Source organism: Nycticebus coucang, chromosome 1 (genome assembly GCF_027406575.1).
Source record: "Nycticebus coucang isolate mNycCou1 chromosome 1, mNycCou1.pri, whole genome shotgun sequence".
Lineage (NCBI taxonomy): Eukaryota > Metazoa > Chordata > Mammalia > Primates > Lorisidae > Nycticebus > Nycticebus coucang.
Window position 1 is genome coordinate 138,888,070 of NC_069780.1, and position 17,633 is coordinate 138,905,702.

At 39.7% G+C, this 17,633-nt stretch overlaps 1 non-coding gene across 1 annotated transcript; it reads left to right on the forward strand.

Annotated features, from left to right (window-relative positions):
• The first annotated feature begins 17,228 nt into the window (after positions 1-17,228).
• LOC128592164 (U6 spliceosomal RNA) lies at positions 17,229-17,335 on the forward strand. The gene has a single exon (XR_008381788.1). It is a non-coding gene; the product is annotated as a U6 spliceosomal RNA (small nuclear RNA).
• The last annotated feature ends 298 nt before the right edge of the window (positions 17,336-17,633 follow it).

Genomic DNA, 17,633 nt, shown 5'->3' on the forward strand with positions numbered 1-17,633 from the left:
CATGCATAGTTCTGTCATAATATGCATTTTCTGCAAACTTTTTGAAGGCTCCTTGTATTTACACATCAGAAAAGGGACTATGAACCCTTTTCTGCTCTTCTTTAATCTGAGATATATGTGATATCTAATGTTTACTTGCTTATTCTGGCCCTTGTATACTCTGAAAACATGCAGAAGAGACAATACAATAAAAAATTATTTCACAACAAATAAAACATCCTCAACCTATAACAAATAAAATCATTCAACAAATCAATAATATTGAGCAACACTAGAGCCATCATGGTGGTAAATTCAAAATTTCACACTTTTAACCATTTGATATGGTGGAATTTTATTTTCATCACAAGCACCCTAGGAAATGCTCCTCAGCTTTCACACCAAATTATTGCTGCTCTTCCTACATCTGTGATGCCTAGTGACTCTGCCTTCTTTCCATTCTTAACATAATGCTCTTTGTCTCTCACATGGATCATCCCAAGAAGCTGATGCCTTCCTCTAATTTCTCTTATCTCTAGTCTCTAATTCACTAGGGCCCACCTAATCTTCCCAAAGACGGGCCTTCTGAGGAATTTCAGTGGCTGCCCATTCCCTAAAAATTTTAGACCATGATTTCTGGCTTGTTCTTCTTGATACTCTGCAATTTGACTTCTAGCAGACTTCTCCAGCTGACTCCCTTCATTTATCTATTCTACATATTAGATAAATAGGCCCACTTGCTGCTTTCCAAGCAGACCTTTCATTTTTGTGTTTTTGTGTTGTTTCATTTTTCCAGAATGCTCACTCTTCAAAGTCTTCTTGTTGTGTTTAAGTCCTTTCTATCCTTTCAGCCTGAGCTCAAGTAGCCACCTCTTTGATAAAAATTTACTAGATGCTTCCAACTGCAAGTGACATATTCCTCCCCTGGGCCTGCATGATATTCTCAGAGTGAGCTTCTCTTCAGGCACCTGTCTGACTCCTCCCTGTGTCCCAATTGTTGGTGTGCAATGTCACAGTCTTAGAATTTTACAATCAGGTGAAATATTTTCCTTCTCAAGTTAAACTGTAAATTTCCAGAGGGAAGACTATGTCTCCTTCAGATTTATGTCCTTAGAATATGCAACAGAGTTGTTAGCACATGGCAGATGTTCAGTAGATGACTGTCAAATCAGTGAAATGAGCAATTAAAATCCACAGTCGCAATATTAACCATTGAAGTATCTAAAATCCCAAAGCTGGAAAATGGGGTTCACTTAGACATTCTTGTCTTTGCCTCTTTCTGCCTCTTTCTGCCCCATGGATATGGGTGAATGATATCCAGTGGGATGAACTGATACCTAGTTTACCTGAGGAGGCCAAACAAGACATAAAAAATAGTTAAGAATGGTGATTATGAGGAAGCCAATCACTAATTGACCTTCTTTTTCTTACCTAATTTTTTCACTATTTCTTTCTTTCTCACCCCCTTGCCTTCTTCCTATTCTCCACACTTTTGATCCATGATAAGGACCATAAGTGATTGAAAACATTCAAAAGATAGTATTAGATTCTTTGCTCCATGGAAATTTGTTGGTTCTGTTGAATTATTATAGGAGTTAAGGAAATGTTAAGTTTTGCTTTCTCATCCTATAACATGAAAAGATGATAACAGATTAACCCTGTGTTCTCTTATAGCACTGGAGTTTGTTGAAAACTAATGAGACATCATTAAAGTTCCCCCTCCCCCCTTGCTTGGGCTATGAGTTCTTGAGTAGAACGTTGACATCTTCTTGGCTTCAGATAGCTTTCTAGATTATGCATAGAACAAAATTGTACATTGCAACGAATAAAATCCATTCATGGTAAATCTTGGAAGAGTGGAAAGAATATAACTTGATTGATACAAAAACTCAGCAATGCTATAGAGATCAGGATAATATAATTCCCCTGTAAATCTAAGAAAGTAGAGAAAAAGATGGCTATTAGCGTGTGAAATATATGAACTGGAAGGGTGTCCTTCTCTGGAAGTTGATGTAGGCACATGCATCTCTGAATTCAAGAAGAAAGAAGACTTTCTTGTCCATACTTAAGTACCTGTTAAAAGACCAGCCTCCAATCCCTGATTAGCTATGATGCAAATCTACCTCTAACATCCTTAAAGCATTTTCTCCAACTGAAGATCACAACCTTAGCCTGTTCAGGTTGCCAGGAAGCAGCTACTTCCTGCCTAAACCAAAATAACCATGAGCCAAATCAAAGGATAAGATAGTTTTGAATGGTTGAGTAGAAAAGATCTTTGAGAAGGTGGTGTTGTTTCCACTGGTGGTTTTCAGAGTCTCCTGGCCACGTTTGGTAAACAGGGAGGGAAGAAAAGACCTCCCAGGAGATATATGTGGATTATGAGCCCTTCCCAGTGACGACCTACTGACACCCTCCTTCCAAGAATGAACTCACCAAGTGACTTCAAAAGAAGCTCAGCCCACGCCTGCCATTGACCACAGCCATGCTACCAACACCTTATGGTTAACTGAATCAAAAACTTCCGACAAGTCTAAAATTAGCCTGGCTAAACATATCATTAAGAAGCTAAGGAGGAGTGTGAATGACCTTTCTTCAGCTCTGGTCTCCTGTATCCAGTCAGCTGTGGGGGCTCATTGGAATGCTAAATTGGGCTTTTAGGCTCTTGAAATAAATGACCCTTTAGATTGATTTTTTTTTATTGCCTGAAGGTGCATATTTTTAGAAAGTTTGGAAGCATTCTGTTCATCTATTTTGAATCATTTGAGTATAAAAATGTGGCATTTTCACACTTTGGGATATTCAAGTCCCCTTTTCCTTTTTTTAAAGTCTCTAATATTTTTTTAAACCTTTCAAATTAGTTTATTTAAAGGCCAAGTTTGATTTCCTCACAGTTTTTGAAGTAGAAATGTAACTTTACCAGTTTTGAGGGGGAAAATCATGGTAGTTCATTGTAAAGAAGTTACAAATATGTGGGAATACTATTCTAAGCATTATATTTCTGGTAGGGATTTAAATACTTGTGGAGAGGAGTGGCAAAGTCAGAGTATATGTTTTTACTCCTCTACAAAAACCTTTAATGGTAAACTAAAGATAAGTTTATTGACTTTATCTTTGCTATTAAAGGACACCCTCATTCTGCATTTCTTTCCAAGTTCCCAGGATTAAGGACACAGGGGAAGAAAATAAAGATGACACGGTAGCATTTCTGAACTCTTGCTTGACATCAGCCAGACTATTTTGATTTCTTTACTTTCCAGCCCAATTATTTTGAAATTCATTTCTCTTCTCACTAGGCTAGCATGTCCCAATGTATGTTTCCCCGGACACAGGGTCTGTAGGATGTTAATAGATGTGACTTGGAAAAAGAATTTTGAGTTAAACATATTTCTTTCGAGCTTCTTTCTCAGATTCCCTAGTGAGTGATGTGAATCTTTGACAAGACAATATGATAGCATTTCCTAAGTTTATTGGCAGTGGATGGATGGATGGTCTGCCTTCCTGCTTTCCTTTATTATTATTATTATTTTTAACATTACCAACAAACCAACTATTTAGAGGACTGGTGTTTGGAAGGAGTATAGTCTAGGAAGTAATAGGTGATGGTATTTGACATTTCAAAATTATATCTTTTTCAGTTGACTGAACAGCTAAACTTCCTGAATAGTGGTCATCTAGACTGGATACTGGTATGTTCCAGCTCTCCCACCACTGGGTGGTGACCCTAGGCAGTCCCTTGTCTTCGCTGATCCTCATTTCCTTCATGTGTAAAACAAAAGGGTCACAGGGTGTTTAGGACACTTTCACTGTCCCCTCTGCATGTTCCTGCAAGGTGAACAGTAGGCCATGGGACTTGACCCTCAACCACAGCTGATTGGACTAGGGGTACAATGGTGTTATTTCTTCAGATATAAGTGATGCATTTTGGCTTCTTCTTTTTTTTGACATTGCCAAAAAATTATCAGTAGTTAAAGTCTAAGAAATTTTAGGCTTAAAGGAATCCTTTAATAAAGGGCAGGTATCTGAAAATAGCAGCTTGGCCAGAAAATGGCTCCTCTGTCAGAGCTTTAGTGTAGGTTTCACAATACAGCTAAGGTCATTTTCATGATTTTTAATTAAAATGTGTCTATACTAATGCTGTAATTATAAACAGACTCTGTGACATCAAGGAGCATTTGCCCTTCAATCATTATGTTTCAAGGAACTGTCTGCTTTTAACAAGTGACAAATGTCTTTAGTTTGGAAGTCTATCACAGAAAGATGTGGCTTTGAGAGTTAAGTGTTGTATTCTTTCTGGTTCTTCCATCTCCAACCCAGAGCCTGCTATAAACATTTACCCTAGTCTGGGAAAAGGCCCATCTGGAGACACTAGATTCTAAACTTTTCTGAGCTTCAGTTTCTTCATCTGTGATGTGAGGGCCTCATTATCCTAGCTCTGGGAGAAACACAAAGTTTTCTCCAGCCTTCTCTGTATCAAAGTTTACTCACCTCAGCTTCCCATGCTGCAGCAGAGTAGGTGTTCATAGCCTCTTTATTTTTCTTGGGGACATTTCATCAAGACATTCTTGGAAATAAGTTGCCATATTTTAAATGAATATATTACTTCTAATGCAATCATATTCTGAATGTGGCAACAGTGTATGGTGACAAGCACATTTTGGAACCATCTTCAATCATCCTTCTGAGGCAGCTTCCTCCTTGGCCAAGTGGTGCTCAGCCTTAATAACAGTGTAGAGAGGCAAGGGGTGAGGACTTATTTACACCCCATCTCCACCTTGCCACAAATAAGCAACACAGGATAAAAGAGATAAATATAGCACCTTAGGGTATTGTGGGAAAGATTCTCTTCCTCAGTAGAAGTCACCATGTGTCGTAAGTCTACAGTTTGCCCTGTAGGTCTGTAAAGGCAGGCTTTGCTATACTAGTCTTCTTGTAAGCCAGCTCTTTCTCCCCAAGTTCCTCCAGTTTAGGCAGTAGGTCATGTGATCAGGTGCTCCACAGGTCCTTGTGCCACAGATGATTGGACCAGGAACAGACACCTGCTCCCAGGGGGACAGGATATATGCTGGGCTGATTAGTGATCTTTTCCCTCTCAGGAATGTGAACTACCAGACTCAGATTAAATATGCTTGCAGTTGTAGACACACCCGGGCCAGCACATGCATATGGCCATATGCAGCAGGGATCGAGAGGCTACTGCTCTCATTCTAGACACATGTGCTCTGCAGGCCACTCCACCTGTTCCCATGCATGTGACTTGTCTAAGAGTCACCTTCTTCCTCCTCCATGAGTCAGAGTTTGCTCTTTATCTTAAAGCCTCATTTCTTTTCCTAAAAATCGAGCTGAGAAATTCTTACAGGTGTGACCTTCCTGTTGGTTTCTTTACCACTTATAAAAGGTTTATCTGCTTGCTGATTAGTACATGATGGAGCAACAACTGGATGAATTTTCATTAATTTGGAGAGTACAGTTAGATGTCTGACTTGAATTATAAGCTGTGTGACATCCATGACATTTACCTTTTAGGTATGAGGAATGAGTATAGCTCAGAGAAGGACTCTGGGCATTTTCCGAAACACCTGTAGACACTGATTTGCAATCAAGTTGCTTTTGGGCACTTGGCCCTAGCCGAATGGTATAATTTCATGTGGAGGTCAAGGCAGTTTGGGAAGTAAAGGAGCCTTGAGTATTTCAGAGTTTCTCTCATAGAAGGCTGGTATGAGCCACCTCTGTCTACCTCACATCCTCTTGCCCTGTCTTCACCATGACCATTGTTGTGGAAAACAGTTATACTATCTGTCTATCTATCTATCTATCTATCTATCTATCTATCTATCTATCTATCTATCTATATACTATACTATCTAGCTCCCTTTTTCTGCCTCCAAGATTTCCTGGCTTTGCAGCCTAGGACACCCACAGGAACCCATCAAGCTATTCTCATGCATGTATATTTCTGGAAGTGAGAAATAACATCCTGCAACCTTTGGCCAATGCAGGATGGCAGCTGGCCAGTAAATGCTGCCCCCCTGGGTCCCTCCTTCTATATACTTCTGCAATGAACCTCACACTAACTTTCCCTTCTTTCCTGTTTCACTCTTTCCAGCTTACAACCAACCATTTCCTAGTTCATTTCTGTAAATGAAAGACCCACAGGCAAGCCTTTATCTCAGGCTGTTTTCTGGGGGAAAGCAAGCCAAGCCAAGATGAAAGGTTTCTACAATAGCTTCTAGGCCACTCCCTACTGAGAATGAGCATTTGCTGTTTCTGGTACTCAGTTTTCACTCTTCCTCCTTATGCTATCTATAGCATGATTTCCCCTTTTCCAACTCAGTGCACACAGCTTTTGTGTATACTTAACTCTGTCCCCTGATTCTACATGACCAGGCCATAGTCTGGGTTTGAGGGTGAATGTCTGACCCAATAAGAAACTCTGAGACTTTCCCTGGGAATAGCACTCTTCTGTCTATGTGTGGGGACTATCCTCTGAGAGTCTGAGAGGTCATCATCATGCAGCCATGTGAGATGTGAGTCAGGGTTTGAAAAAAGCAAAAGCCATGATCTGATCATTACCTGGGTCCTAAATGCATCTATGCTCTAAATCAGATCCACTCCTGAACTTTTACTTTGTGTAAGCCCATAATTGCCTTTTGGTCAAGCTGCTTACTTGCAATGAAAGTGTCTCAACCATTCCTAATTTTCAGAATGTGTGTGTTTGGGCCTTTCCCTGGACTAGTAGACATCAGGATGCATCTCAGTTCCCATCACATAAGTATCCTCCCAGTAGGATTATGGAAAGCTACCACAGAGAGATAGACTTTTTTTTTCTTCCCATCTCTATTTATCCAATCAGACTGCAATGTTCTGGGTGAAATAATTAGTGGCACAGTTTCAATCTTCCCTCCTAGAGGAACAGCAGATTCTTAATATCTTTGCTAATGAGATCATGGAAGCTATGGCTAATATGGAATCATTCCTGCCTTGATGAAAGGAGTGGGTAGCTGTGTAATGATAGCTTTGATATGACTTATTTCTGGAGCCCCAGTGCTCACTTTCACTTTCTAGAATGCTGTTTTGGAGGAATGCTTTGAGCTAGGCTGTATCCTGAGTCCACAGTAAGATAATGCATTCACAAGTTTTACTGGTGGTGGCTTAGACAGCCCATGCTCTTTTATCTACCATACTTTGAACTTCAGATTTCGTCTTGTTCTTATTTATGCTTATTTTACTTAGCCAAACTTGTGGCCTTCTGCTCTAATTGAAGTCATTGCCTTCTGCCTGCCTGTGTCTTCTGAGGAAAGATAACTCAGATTTAGAGTTTTGTAGAAAGACCTATCTTGTGGGGGATGGTGGCTAATTGGCCCCAACTCTGTTCCTGCTTTTAGATTTCACTGCATTTCTAATCAATCTAAGGCTACAATGCTACTAACAGCTCCCTAGGCACAGGTATAAGAGCTTTGGACCAGACTCAAGATGGTCCAAGGTACTGAAGCTCTCAGAGGGAGCCACTGGAATCCCTGTAGCTTGTTTGGTTTTCAGACTGCTTCAAACTCCACACTCAAGTACCTCTGCCTCCTTAAAAAATCAGCACATTCAAAACTCATATCAATTTATTAGCCATTCTCAAAGCCTATTCTGCAAAGGCTGAATAATTTTGTACTTTTCTTAGTTCTGTGAGATATGAGGTTGGGAAAAGGTGCCCAGAGTCACTCTAAGACAAATATAAGAGCCTAGGGCAGGCATGCAGACAGATGTCTGGAACTGAGAGGAGACACCAGACCAGAGAAGTGTTCTGTTTATCATAGCAGGCTTCCTAAAGAATGCGTTGTTCCTGGGGACCAGATCTACCGGAATTCATCCAATCATGTTCTCACTGTTAGTTTTATCTTGTGAAGACAATGCTTCCTTTTCACAAAGATGTCTTCATGTTTGGATCAGGATTTCCATTATATTTGCCAAGGGGCCTGTGGCTCAGTCTTAAATACTAAGTGGGCTTATAGTTGCAGTTATTGTTAACTTTTACTTCTAGGTAAAGAGGTATGATGTGTCTACTTATGTAATTCTTAGAGTAAAAAGCTCTAGTTATCAGTGCCTTGCTTTTTTTTTTTTTTTCAGTTTTTGGCCAGGGATGGGTTTAAACCCACCACCTCTGGTATATGGGGCCAGTGCCCTGCTCCTTTGAGCCACAGGCGCCACCCCTAAGTGCCTTGCTTTTGCTGATTAGTATAACTTTCATAATTTACTTTTTGGCCAAGAGGGTGGGGTCCTGCTAAGAAAAAAGACAAATGACCAACGGGGGACGGAGGAAGGCATTTTTTGTTATACAGGCTGACTTGGGCTAAGTCAGTGTTTCAGTCGAGGTCTCTTAGGCACATTGACAAGGGCCCCAAACAGAATCAAGCTTTAGGACCCCAATTAGGAAGATTAAGATCTGTTAAGATTTCTTATGCTTTCTACTTTATATAAATAAACAGAATTGCATAATTATTACAACACTCCTCCTCACCAACACCATCAGTCATCCTGCAGGAATTTAAGACTTATAAATCAGATTTGGAGAGTGGTTCTAGGGATTTCATAGAGACCTTGTTATATAGTTTTGGGGTTTCTCACTAAGTCCTCTATGAGCTTCTGTTGGTGATCATTTTGTTGTAAAGCCTTTAGAGCTGGTCATGAAATATGAGTGAGCACTTGGTCTGTGCAAGGCCCAGTGTGCTGCACTGCCAGATAATATAAAGAAGGATATAAAAGGACTCCAGCCTTCTCCACATTTTGGCTGGGATGCCAGGGCACAAAACAGATAAAATTAAACAATGAAATAAGTGTTTTGCAGGAATGCAAGGCCACAGTCTTGGAGATGTTACACAGCAGCTTGTGATTGCTAATTGGCTTTACTCAATATAATTAACTTTTTATAGAAAAATAAATGCATCCATTGTTGTTTTACATAAGCTTGATATTTATTGCCACCCAAGGACAGATGTAGATTTTCTTTCTGGTGGTGAATATCCCATAATTTATTTTGCAGCTAAAACCTAGAAACAAAAATGCTGTTGTTATTTTACTTACCCAAACTAACAGTTGATGGAACTAGATTGAATATATTTATGACCTAGGAAAACTTCTGAGTCGTGTTGAAGTATACGTCTCCATGCCTGAAGGAGTCAAAGAAGTAACATGTGGTGGCAAAAAACAAAATTTTTGGAGTCAGATGGGACAAGATTTATGTCTAAGGCCTGTGCTGAACAACTGTGTGATCTGGCCAATTTCCTTAGTCTCTTTAATGTTCTGCTTACTCACTGGTAAAGCAGAGACAATATTATTCTGTCTCATAGGGATTTTGAAGGGATAAATGATTTTATGTGTATAATTAACCTAGCACAATTTGTGAAACTTGGAAGAACCCTGTAAGTGGTAGCTTTTAGACTGACATTAAAATAAACATCTGAATCACCACTTATCAGGTTATTTGGAATCTTCACATGGAGTGATCAGGAACTGTGACATGTGCTGAGGGCCCATGGTAAGTTATTCTGGTACTATCTTGACTAGAGTTTATACAGTTTTAAGTGCCAATAAGAGTTTCAGAGTCTATCAGTTTCAATACATTTTTTAAAAATTGAGAATTTGTTTTTATTAATTAGCAATTGGTAGTTCATAACTGGCAAAAACATCTTTTGTGTAAGGGTGTCTCAAAGTTGTCCTTAAAGTTGCTATATACAGGAAAAAAATGAAAAAATGTTGCTAAATGGGCGGTCCCGGTGGCTCAAAGGAGTAGGGCGCTGGCCCCATATGCCAGAGGTGGTGGGTTCAAACCCAGCCCTGGCCAACAGCTGCTAAAAAAAAAAAAAAAAATGTTGCTAAATGAACCTTTATTTACAAAATAGCCACTATAAAATTTTATAAAATATTAACAAAATATTCTGTACATGTTGGCTGCCTCTTTGTAAAATTTTATAATAAATATTTTATAAATAAAGGTATATTTAGCTACAGTTTTCCATTTTCCTTATGTATGACGACTTTTGGGACAGCCTGTATATTTTTACAAATGAGATCAATGATGTCTTTAAGATGAAAACTATAATACAATTGATGTTGTTGGTAGTAGTTTTTGAATAAGAAGTATGGTTTGGTCACAGAAAAACTCATTGAATCACAGGGCCAGGAGTGGGTGGGTAATATAAGGCCTTTAGAAAAAGCAGTGGTTTAGACTCCTGCCTGTCAGGGTCAAAGGCATTTAAACTGTGCAACACAGACAACTTGCAAAAGGAAGTTGTTAGGGTATTGCTATTGCCTGAATTATGTCCTTCCAAAATTCATATGTTGCAGTCCTAACTCCCATTGTCTCAGAACGAGCCTGTGTTTGGAGGGAAGGTCTTTAAAGAGGTAAAATCAGCAAAATGAGGGCATATGGGTGCACTCTATTACAATATGATGGTGTCCCTAGAGAAAAAAGGAAATTAAATACACATCACACATAGAGGGAAGTTCACATAAGAGTCTACATAGAGAGAAGACAACCATCTATAAACCAAAGAAATAGGGCTCAGGAAAAAAGAACACTGCTGGACATCTAGCCTCCAGAAATGAGAAAGAAATTTTTGTTGTTTAAGCCATCCAGTGTGTGGTACTTCCTTAAGGGCAATCTTAGCAAACAAATACGGATATCAGGGTAGTTCCAAAGAACTGGGAGCTCACAACTTGGGCCTGAGTCATTCCATTTAGTTCTAGCCCATATTTCCCAAATAAAAAAGAATGAAGGGGAACTTGTGCATTTCCTGAACTAGTTACTTCAGCTCATTGCTGAGACATACCCAAAATGTGATGTTAAATACAGATGTCTGAAAAAAGAATCCAAACTGAGTTTTAACTGAAGTCACTTAGGTATGCAAAATAATCAGCTTGACTAGCTGGGGGACAGAGATTTGATGTTAAAATAAGGTTCGAAACCCACAAAATTTGGATTGTAAATAACGGTATAGAAATGTGATTACTGTCTTGAAGTGAGTACCCAGGAATTTGAATCTAAACATTAACACATTAATGATATGGTTTGCTCAAGTTACTTATCTCTTTAAGCCTCTGTTTTCTCATTTATAAAAAAGGGATGCTTTGTGAGGTTATTCTAATGATTAAATGAGTTAATAATAGGTTATTGTAGAGATGTACCATAAATATTAGCCATTATTAGTGATAGTCATGTTAAAACATTAAATTGTTTAAGCAGTTGCTGGATGATAAGGAAGAAGTATGTGGTTTTTTTGCAGGCACATACATTCTCCTTGCAATGATTTCACAATGGATATCAAATGCCATGGACGTGAGATGATATTCTTTTCTCTTTACCACAGTGGCTGATGTGGAGACCCCTGGTGGTTCTATGTTCTCATGTATAATAGTGATGAATTACCCTGCAATGAAATGTCTCAATGCTTACACAATTATTCACTAAGGGTGTAGAATACTTCCGTGGGCTAGGGGTGAGGGAGGGGGGCTGTGGCTAATTGTAGTGTTCTTCATGGATTTTTTTTGAAATGCGCATGGTTTTCTCTTCTAGGTACTGTGTGTGTATGTTATAGGAAGTGGGATATGGTTAGTGACTTGTTTTTAGATCCTTTTTGACTCTTAACTTGGCTTCTGTCTGTTATTGTGATTCCAGACACCATAGCTTCCTTGGTTACCGCTGTGGCTCTTAGCTTGCTTTACATTTTGTGGCAAGCCAGTTTGATCATTGAAGCAGAAGAAAATAAAGCATGCACAGCTAACGTCTGAGAAATAGGTTTCTTTCACAAACTTTCAAGAGGGGCAGTGACTCAGACCTGGGCAAGCATGGCGTTACCCAGGACCTCTTAAAATAGGAATGTTCTTTCCCCCTGAAACTGTGGGATTAGTGCTGTGGGCCTAGGAGTTCCTGAAATGAGTGCCTGTTGGACTTCCCCAGGGTACAGCGTGGGCCCCTGCACTTTCCTGGAGGAGGTTGGGGCACTGCAGTTCTCATGGACACCCTTCCTGCCACCTGCTGTAGTTGATCTCCTAGAAAGAAGAGTAGGACAGAACCTGGGGTAGGAGGAGAGAATAAAGCTGGGTTTCCAAGCAACAAAGCATGTCAGAGAAGCCCATGGCAGGTCCATCTAAGCCCAGGGGAATTTAGTTTTGTAGGGGAAAATTTCCTTTTTGTGTCTCCAGCATGGTGCATAGTCACCATTCATAAGCCCATTTTAAATCCTTTCTGAGGCAGATCCTGCCTGGAATGCTATGTTTCTTTCTTCTTTTCTTTTCCTCTCCTCTCCTCTCCTTTCCTTTCCTCTTCTCATCTCTCTCTCTCTCTTTTTTTTTTTTTTTTTTTTGAGGCAGAGTCTCACTCTGTCACCCTGAGTAGAGTGCCATGGCATCATAGCTAACAGCAACCTCAAACTCTTAGGCTCAAGTAATCCCCTTGCCTCAGCCTCCCTAGTAGCTGGGACTTCAGGTGCCTGTTGCAATGTCTGGCTATTTTTTTCTATTTTTAGTAGAGATGAAGTCTCACTCTTGTTCAGGCTGGTCTTAAACTCCTGAGATTAGGGATCTACCTGCCTTGGACGCCCAGAATGCTAGGATTATAGGCATGAGCCACTGCACTGGGCCCGGAATACTATGTTTCTTTCTCTGAAAAATTGTTGGAAGTACCAATAGACTCTAAAATTGTAACTAGGATTCTTTCTTGCTTTCTCCTTCAAGAGTACAAGGCCTTAGAAGAACTCCTTTGATGGAAATGCTCATGAAGACCATAAGGCTGTTTCCTAATAGGATGATAACATAAAACATTCTTTCTGAGAATGCTGACCAGTGACCTATTCAAATTTGAAGGAAAGTAGTCTGAAACATGTGCATGTCATAGGCAAGAGAAACCTGGAAAGCAGGAATGCCAGAGGGGAGCTGAGGTGATGGTAGACAGTTAGCAAGGAGCCAGACTGCAAGGGGAGAAGGTGGCATGAAAGGCCAGACCTATTTTGGGACCATCCTCTGAGTCACAGAGTAACAGAGGTGACAGCTGGTCTCTCAGGTCCCTGGTGAGCAAGTATCTGGAATATCACTTTGATTTTTTAAAGCCTGATTAGGGACACAGAACCTTAGGGAATTTGGAGAAGGGGAAGGAGGAGTAGTTGAAGGCAAGGAGGACTCAGGGAATCTAATACGAGGAAAGATTAAGGGAGCTAAATAAGGGGAGCTTGTGGGGTTGGTAATAGTCTACTAGTTCCTGACACCCTAGAAGTCAAGACTTATTTATAACAGGAGGTGATATAATTAGAAGATGAGAGATGGGAATTGAAAGGCTGGATAGCACAAGAAAATGCTCTGGCCAATTATATTAGTTTACAGAACAGGACTGCCACTGATTACTTGTGTTTGTTTGTATGTAATTGAAATATTTGAAGGAAAAATTTCAGTACCATGGTACTGTAAGTTTCTATGGATCAGAAATCATTGCAGCACAAGGTGACTTAATCTATTATATAAAGCCCCAAGAATAGGGCCTATGTGAATATTTTATAATTTCATTGCTTGATCAAAGTTAATTATATCTGTGGTCACCTAACCTCTAAACTTGGCAACAAGTATCTGTATGCCGCTTTTATTCTGGCTTATAGAACCAGAGCCTAAGGAAATTAATCTTAAAGTGCAAACTTCTTTCAAAAGACTTTGATTCGATTCCTGTAGTCCATTCTGGGATGAGAAAAGAGATTCTACCAGGACTGAGAAATGAGAGTTAGACCCCATGTAGAGGAAGCATAGTCCTTGAACTGTAGAAGTATATGGAGGACAGCGAGTGAAGCGGGAGACAAGGACCGTATGTAGTCCAGTAAAGAAGTCATTGATAACTTTGACAAGTGAATCCTGGAGAATGCTGTGATGAATATGGCTCCTCCTTTAAGTTTTTGGGGATCTGGTTAAATGGTTGGAAATCATGGAGAAAAGTACACTGCCCATATGAACATCGATTTTGATTGAGACTGAACCAAACTTTCCTTTTATCAATTTCAGTTAAAAAAAAATGTTTGCTGCTAGGTTTGGAGGACAGCTGGGATAAGCCTTTGGACTTGGATCCATCATGCAAGGCCTTCTGAGACATCAGGGGCCTAGAAGGGGACAGACATTTTTGCTGTCTATTTTTATTTATAAATAAGTCCTACCTCCCAGGTGCTAGAAAGCTAATCCAGGCCGACAGATTTCCTTGCTTGGCTGCCCTGGCTCTCAATGGCCTATGTCACTGCTATTAATAGTAAACTGTATATTCTTAAAGAGCTTTTCTGTCTGCTCTGCCAGTTCTGGGGGAAACCTTGGTAAGAAAGATTAAGTTGGGCTGGAGGAAGACAGGAGCAATTAAGAGGTGGGGAAAGGAAGCCACCAGAAGAAGAAAAGCCAGGCATTTCTTGAGGGAAATTAACCTTAAGCTGACTTTGAGGCTTTCTCTGATACATTCTTTTAGTGATTGGTTTTAAGATCTCCATAATACAAGAATTAAGGAACTCAGTGGGACCCACGGTAGATGGAAAATGACTGATTTACCAGATTAGCTGGCCTGTATGGGAAGAGGACTCAAGGGATGTTCTAGTTGGGTGAACTTCTCTTCTGGCTTTGTTTCCCTTAAATATAAAAATAATTTTTTAAAAATAGAGTAATATGTATCTTTTTGCCAGTCTCTTCCTTTGGTTTTCAAAGTGCATTGCATATTTTGGGAGAAATTCCATTCAATTTTGGTGCTTTTGTGTCTTGCTTATTTATTTTACTGTGGTAGATCTTAAAACAAGATTGTACAGTGTCTTCAAACACTTCAGAAGTAAGACTTTTATTATTGGAATTCTGGAAAAATAGAATTTATGCTTAACTCCTAGTTAAATATAAACCCACTTTGCCTTGTCTCTTGATATTGAAATTCTTTCTAAAATGTCCATCTCTGCTTTTGTGTCTATGCATAGTATGCCATCATGATCTAATTTTGCTTTCATGATTCAGCATCTTGCAATCCTTCAGTTCTAATAATGTTTTATTGTAGAGGTAGAGGATGCAGAAGATTGGAATGGGTCTAAGCCATAGCTGAGAAGTCTCTGAATCCTGGGATAGACTCGACTTCCTTGTTCAGTTCTAACTATCTACAGACTCCAGCTACAAATGCTACTGCTACTCTTTGAGTATGTCCAGAATGAATTCTTTGTTTTCATGTTATCTCCTCTTTAGAGAGGGATAAAGCTCTGAAAATGGAAACTGATGGAAGAGCTGCGTTTATAAATAAGACAACCTCCTCACAGAGCTACTCCCCTTGGGCATAGCCATCTTCACTTTTAAGCCTAAGGCCATGTGCTCCTGAGTTTCTGCCTTGACACACAAGAAACCTATATGAGCCCACGAAGCACATGGAGACTCCCAATTCCTTCCCGGCACAAACAGCTGATGAAGTGTAAATGTATTCACTTACATGGGGCGGAAGAGTCACGCTGCAGTCTGTCTTGGTGCTGTCTCTGAGTTCAAGGAAAAGTACCAGGTTGGAAGACATAAATAGCCCATCTAAAGACAATTTTTAAAAAACTCCTCTCTCTCACCCTTTCCATCCTAGTTGCCAGAGTGATGATGATGTGAATCACATGGGAAAGACAAGAAAATGGTAGTAGGTCAGGATTCCTATTTATCTTGGCTTCTTTTGCTTGTTGTGACAACAGAGAGAACCCACTGCATTAAAACTTCTGCATAACCTCTTTTAGCTCCAGGATTGACCACATTTATGAAGTAAATGGCCAAATAAATCAGAGCTGGGTCAAGGACATGAAGATTCAGCAAAGGGAGCCCTGTGGTTCCTTGCTTGTCATGAATGATGTATAGAATGAGGTAATGCAACCAAAATTAAGTGAGAGCTGCAGAGTCACTTTCCACACAGCTGGGAAGGAAGCTTTTTGATGACTACATGATTTTTAAAAATGTCCCAGAGCATTTGAAGACCTGAACTCTAGAATCACATTACTTGCACTCTGATGTCACAAGTATATCGAGCCTTTAAGGAAAGAGAGGCTTCGCCAGAGGGAATATCACAGATATTTTGACATTGGGAGGTTTAGAAAAGCCCTTTTTCCAATAGTCCCTTCCTCCTAACTTGCATTCTTAGTCTTTCAGCCTAGAGAATCAGCACGATTGCCATTGAAAACTTGAGGGATGAAGAAGTTGTGGTAGAGAACATGAGAAACAAAAAACTGAAATGGGGCAATATGTTCAGAGGGAACTGACTGACAAAAGCAGAGTTTACAAAAAGAGCATCCCCTGAAGTCAACTTAGAAATATGACTTTTACCTGCCTTCAGCTTTCCTGTACTTTCCACTTTCTGATGTTTACCAGGAGGAAGGAAGGAAGGGAGCCAGGAAGACATGGGTTAGACTCTTGTCCTGACTGTGTAGCTTTGGGCCTCATCTGCAAATTGAAGGGAACGCCTGCCACAAAGGGTAGTTTGAGGACTGATGCCATGTCAGTGGCCAAAATATCATTTCTCTTATTCCCTCCTCATTAATATGTTAGTAGATGTCTACCTGGAAGCTAATAAAAATTCTGCTTCCCCCTACTTCCAAAGTGGGCTGTGGGTCTTCTCTTTTTGGAAACTCCAGCCAATTAGTTCCCTTTGGAGGAAAAAATCATGAAGATTACTAGAGGGGGATGAAAAAATTCAACCCATTATTTAGGGACTCATTTTGGATGCACATGACAATTGGGAAAGGGTTAAGAAAGAGGACAGTTATCTACTATGAGTAAAAATAGAACAAGATTCCTACAATCTACTTGTTTTCTATGGTGTCCTGAGCTTTATCAAGATACTACTTGACAGGCAAGGAAAATAATCTGCCATGGACCTGTGCCTATTTGACATTTTATTTTATTCTGCCTATATTATTGGCAAAACTTGAAGATGAGAAATCTTTCTAAAAAGAGCTATTCCCTGGGTGCCTCACATTCGCAAACATAAAGCTGATAGACTAGAATAAACCTTTAATCTGGGCCTTTCATGATTTTCAAAGGTGTTTACCTGCCAAACAAGAGCTCATGATACTCAGTTGCAAATACACAGGAAAACAATCTAGCATGAATGTGTATTAGCAGATATAAACAAACTCTTTAAAATTAGATAGTTGCCAGTAACTTAAGATATTAGAGCCAGTGGGTACAAACTATTACAATAATGTTTTAAATAATTAAAGTCACAGGGAACTTAAAACATAAGAAAATAATAAGCTGTGCTCACTTCGGCAGCACATATATTAAAATTGGAATGATACAGAGAAGATTAGCATGACCCCTATGCAAGGATGACACACAAATTCATGAAGCATTCCATATTTTTTGACAACTGCAACAAAAAAATAGCTGGGGATTGTGGCAGGTGCCTGTAGTCCCAGCTACTTAGGAGGCTGAGGCAAGAGAATTGCTTGAGTTTGCTGTGAGCTATGATGCCACAGCCGTCTACCAAGGGTGACAAAGAGAGACTCTGTCTCTAAAAAAAAAAAAAAGCTATTATAAAGACAATAAAAGGCAGATTTAAAGAGAACTAGCTAGAACATTCTAGAATGACTACAATTGAATGCACTTTTGAGGTAAGAATTATTTTACTGGAAAGCAGATCTAAAGAAATTATCCAGAAA